The sequence below is a fragment of the Chenopodium quinoa genome, unplaced genomic scaffold, assembly GCF_001683475.1.
Source record: "Chenopodium quinoa cultivar QQ74 unplaced genomic scaffold, ASM168347v1, whole genome shotgun sequence".
Lineage (NCBI taxonomy): Eukaryota > Viridiplantae > Streptophyta > Magnoliopsida > Caryophyllales > Amaranthaceae > Chenopodium > Chenopodium quinoa.
This window is the reverse complement of record NW_018743252.1, coordinates 2,136,625-2,142,544: the sequence shown is the minus strand read 5'-3', so window position 1 is coordinate 2,142,544 and position 5,920 is coordinate 2,136,625.

Below are 5,920 nucleotides of genomic sequence, written 5' to 3'. Positions count from 1 at the left end.
TCTGATTGCCTAGAAAAAATAGAGGCACTTGTCACCCGACCGGCTGATGAATCTCCCCCATGCCGCCAGACAACCTGTTAACTTCTGAACTTCTCTGACAGTTTGGAGTGACTTTATGTAAATGACTACCTGTATCTTCTCTAGGTTTTCCTCTACACCAAATACACACTTCTTGGGATTGAGCATGACCTTGTGCCGCCTAAGAATGGTGAAGGGTTTCTCGGAGGTCAGTAAGGTGATTTACCTGTAGCTTGGATTTGAATATCATGTCATCAATGTACACCTCTACATTCCTACCAATCTGGTTCATGAAGACCGAGTTAATCATACGTTGGAATGTAGCAGGGGTATTCTTCAAGCCAAACGGCATCACTGTATAATAGAATAACCCTTGATCAGTGACGAAAGACGTCTTCTCTTGATCTTTCTTCGACAAGGATATCAGGTGAAAGCCTGAGTAGGCGTTCTTAAAGCTCATTATGGCATGTCCAGCTATCGAATCGACCAGACTGTCGGTCTTTGGAAATGGGTAAATATCCTTCAGACATGCCTTGTTTAGGTTTATGTAATCTAAATACATACGCCAGGTTCTATTAGCTTTTTAACCAAAACAACGTTGGCCATCCAATCAGGGAAATGTGCTCACCGGGGACAGAGTTCATCTGACCGTTCCCCGGTCAGTGATTGCTATTTCTTCTCCTTTTTGACAGTTACCAACTGGCCGACCTTTCTCTTCTTGTCTCCTGCTGGTGGGGCAAACTCAGGCTGCTTGACATCCTCAAGAACTATTGACTCCACGTCCCGGCCAATTGTCGTGGGCTTGACATCTGAGAGGTAGCTCCCTCGAGTCGTCTTCTGATCTCTGTTCAAGGCGCCGACAAAGCCATCATCCTTCTGAAATTTTAGCAGCATGAGGGAGGGGATAATGAAGGACTTGGATTGAATTAGAGATGGACGTCCTAAGATAAGATTATAGGCGGTCAGCTCCTGTACTACCAAGAATTGGAAAACCATTTGCTGCCCCTTTCCCTTTTCTCTCAGCCGGATGGGTAGATCAATGCGACCGACTGGGTGCACAACTCCACCCCCAAAACCAACTAAGGGGTGAAAGACCTTGTGCATGCTGTTTGGGTTGTACTTCAACTTTGACAAACATTGCCAACTAATTATATTAGACGAATTGCCAGTCTCGATAAGGATCCGACCAACCTTTTGGTTAGCCACCTTGTATTCAATAACTATGGAGTTGTCATGCGGCCGGCGGACCTTGCTCTAGTCCTTTAAGAGATGACGACCTCAGGAAATGTGTCGGCAAACGTCTGACCTTCGTCAACTGAGTTAACCATTCTTTGACATGGTCCTTGGTGCCTCTGATAGTTGGGCCGCCTACGGCAAAGCCGCCTGTAATTGTGCAGATCATGTCCAGATCTGTGTTCCCGAACCACTGTCAGCTTTGGCTGCCTTTTTCGACGGATGCTTGAGGTCCGTCTGTAGAGTCACCTTGGACTTTAGGACATAGGATTTCAGCAGTCCATTTTTGGCCAATTTATCCAATAACTGTTTGAGGCTATAAGAGTCAGTGGTGTCATGGCCTATATCCTTATGGAAATGGCAATACTTGCTCTTGTCTCGGTACTTGGACGGACCTTTCATCGCCAAGGTCTTTTCATAGCTCACCCGGCCTTTAATCTCCATGAGGATGGAGTAGCAGTCTTTGTTAACCTTGTACTTAGTGACGGCTGACTAGAATAATCGTCGACCGCCCAGTTATCTTTTCTCTTTTTTCTCTCTTCATCTTTCTTAGCCGGCTGATCTTGCGGACTCCCCTTCTACTTGTCGCACCACTTTAAGTCTGGCTGCTTGCTAAAGGAGTAGAGCTCAGTCTCCTATACATTGGCTTATGCCTCCCTCATCGATTCTTGAAGAGTGAAGTTAGAGGCCGGTATGTTCATGGAGAAGTTAGAGGCGAACATGAACGTAAGCGTCCTGAAATTGTTTGTGCACCTAGACAACAAGTTGTCGAACCACAGCTAGGCTCGATGATTAGCCGAGCATTAGACTAAGTCTTCTTGCTGCCATCCAGCTCTATGTGTTAGATGGGCTTCCTCTTGTCCGTCTTAGGGAAATGAAATTTTGACTAGTCAATTAAGGGTCTAGCCCCCTCCTTCGGCTTGGGATGCGGAGTGAGCTGTCAGTCCTTGACCGACTTGGCTGCTCAGAGTGATAAGGTTTCTTGGCCGACTGTCCCTTGCTTAGACCAACCGCCTGACTCTTGATGAGATCTTTCATCTCACCTTTGAAGTTTATCATAAACATCAAGAACTCTGAATGGGTGGTGTGAGCAGTCGACCCTTCAGCCTGATGCTTTCTGGCTGACTTGCTCGCACCGGCCTGATTCTCGCCCCGCTCCTTTTTTCTGTTTGGCGGATACATTTAGAAATGAAGGATCCATATTCGGTCGTATGTACTTCGACCTCTGGATCCGACTCTGTATCATGGTCCGAATGGACCTCTGCTGACGGAAGCTCTGGGTGTTCGGAATTCCGCCTCCGACGATCTAGTTAGTAAGTGTCGAAGTTTAGTAAAATGCGGAAAATAAAGTGAATCTTCTCAAATCCCGAGATCAAGTGATTTCTCTGTAGTAAGAGAATAGTATTTGATGTAATAAATGAACGTGCCCCCAAAATGGGGTGAATGTCCCTATTTATGGCATTCGGAATCAGCATCCTTGTTTTCGGTTATTAACATAGGTGTTTGGGTAGTGTCGTTTTTACGGCGCCTTGGGATTTCGGCATTTGAAGGCCGCCATTTCCCTAATGATAGGGGATGCCACGTGTCAGCCACTGATTTGTCCCCTTAGGACAACTTCTGGGTTCACACGTGTCACCCTCTGATTGGGCATCGTGGACTGGGTATTTTTTGTTGGGTTTCATAGCGTCCAACGCTACGCGGAAGAGAAACCCGCCCAAGACCCGCCCCAATAATTAAAGCAATGAAGCATGCATAAACATAATTAAACAATAATTAAGAGAAGGTATAAATAAGTAATACCCTTGAAGCGTGCTTCGCTAGTAAACCAAGCTCTTACTTCGAAGCTTAAAGCCTAACAAGCGTGATGGCCTCTAACGGCTCGTACCCACGACCTGACCCGAACGATCTTCGTCTCGAGGGTCAGTCGAGACTTGACCAAATATAAAACTAAAGTTTTACGAATTTAAAGGTTTTCTCAATAATAAGAGATGCCTTTTTGAGTTCCACTTAAGTTGATTTCCAAATGCCAAATCATGGGGTAATTATAGGGAAATGCAACTTGCACTCCCATTCATGATCAATATGGGATAGTTGCATTTTTCAACTAATTTATTTAAATCAAAAATAAATTATAAAACAATGCAATCAACAATCAATAAGTGGCATGAGGAGAGGAGAGGTTAGATGAGGACCATAACCAGGGGGGGACCATTACCTTGCTCCTCAAGGCTTTGCTTCAACCCTCTATCCCCACTCCTCCTAAACCGGCATCAATTCAAAGGCATGGTTGGCAGCCTGCCTTGGCTGCCAAGGCTGCCAGCTGGCGCCTGGCACCAAGGCTAGGCAGCCTGCCTTTCTAGCCAGCTAGCCAACATAACACAGCAAGCACGCACAGCCCAGCCACCGCATGCGTGCTGCTAGCGAGCCATGCATGCTGCTGCTGCTAGGCGAGGCTTCAAGCTCGCTGCTGTGTTTGGTACTGCCATGCGAAGGCATACGCGCACACACATACACGCACAGCCCAGCGAGCTTGCTAACGGGGGCGTATCGTTACGTATTGCGGGGCTGCTAGCTCTAGGCCTAGGCACATGCACACACACACAGCCTAGCGTGTTTGCTGGCTGGTGCATATCGATGTGCTATGCTGCCACACGCAAGCGCCTAGCAATGCGAGGCATGATGTGCGCCTAGTCCTAGCAAGCACAGCGTGCTGCAATGCTAGTCAAGCACGCACACACGCACAACAATGGTGCTGCGATGGTGCGGTGCTAGCAATGCACGCACACACGCACACCCATGGTGCTACGATGGTGTTGTGCTAGCGATGCACGCACACACACACACCAATGGATCTGCGATGGTGCTATGCTAGCGATGCACGCACACACGCACACCCACGGTGCTGCGATGGTACTATGCTAGCTCGAGCTAGCCTAGAAACCACATGGCTAGGCCAATGTGATGCTACGGCTTTGCTCGAACTTGTTGCTTGTTGATTTTTCTACTCTCGGTCTCGACGCCCTAGGCTAGATATCCGACGTCTATGTTCGTAATACTCTAGCGACTCATCAAATCCTTCGGATTGATTCATCGGTTTGGATCGGAAATTCGTTTGGGTTCGACCCAAAGGGTTCATTCAAGACAAAGCTGTAATATTGATTGTTCACTAATATTACAAATCGGAAGCGGCTTCCACCCAAGCATTCCGACCACTTGATCTCACTGAAGAATTAGCTTCCGGATAATTCTGAACCCTCTATCAGAATAATACACTTGTTGGAAGGACACCATTCCTTTCAATCTCCCACTTGTCCTTCCGGACAATTGTGCATACAGTGTATAGCCCATTTCCTATGTCGCTTAATGTCTCTTCATGAACTGTAAGGTAAGAATCCTCATCATCCTTATTACGTCCAGAAGTGTTTCTCGGTCTCCGAGTTTGACTGTCAATATGCAGATGATTTCTAAAATCCATCTGAGCACGGCCATGCATTTTCACAGTCTCGCTCTTCGAGCGGCCTTGTAAACAACAAAGACATATTCCCTATTGTTAATAGGGGGACATTCCCAGTCTTGTACTGTAAGCCTCTCTTACTAAGAGGACCTAATCTCCTAAGTGTTCCCGTTATAATCCCTAGTTACGGCAGACGTTTGACAACATCAAAGAGACTAGTATTCAAACAAGAGAAGTTCACAATACTCATGGTTGAGGAAACAGGTTCCGATAGCTATAATGAGAAATGTACTTATGATGTTTTTAAATCTCTTAAAGTACTCTCATAGGTCGATCCGGTGCAGTTCCAAACTAGCACCTATGCAAATGATTTATGATTATTATGTCCTCGCAGCACAAGAAACGGTGCTGTAAATCATACTACACACTAATCTCTAGTGGTCATTGATCGTCCATTAGTTAAATGACCTCGATTAGGGATAATTTTCGATTTAAATATTCAATGGTCACTTAACAGGTGTTTCTTTATCCAAGACATGGTCTTAATAGCCTATTTTGAATATTCTCATAAATCGAATGGACTCATTATTTAATTCTAAACCACAATTAAATAGTAATGGTGTGAATAATAATTTTGCATAAAATTGATTTCCTCCATAAATGAATGGTTTCTACATAGTGTTTTGCATTAAGACATCTAGTTTAATTAAAACACATGTATAAGGAATTCAAAGCCAATCTCCAACGTGGTTGATTCCCATTGCCTCGACGTGCTTGTTGTGCTTCACTTGAGGTAGAGGTTTAGCCAAAGGATCGGCCACATTGTCATCCGTCCCGATCTTACAAATTCTGATTTCACCTTCGGATTTCCATTCCCTTATCATGTGAAATCGCCTTTGGACTTGTTTGACCTTCTGGTGCTCTCTTGGATCCCAAACCTGAGAAATAGCTCCATTGTTGTCACAATAGAGATCTATTGGACCCTTGATGGAGGGTACAACACCAAGTTCACTGACGAACTTATGAATCCAAACTGCTTCCTTAGCTGCTTCCGAAGCTGCCAAGTATTCGGCTTCAGTTGTAGAATCTGCAATGGTGCTTTTCTTGGCACTCTTCCAACTAAACGCTCCTCCATTAAGGCAAAATATGTAACATGACTGTGATTTGAAGTTGTCTCTGTCAGTCTGGAAGCTAGCGTCGGTGTAACATTCAACA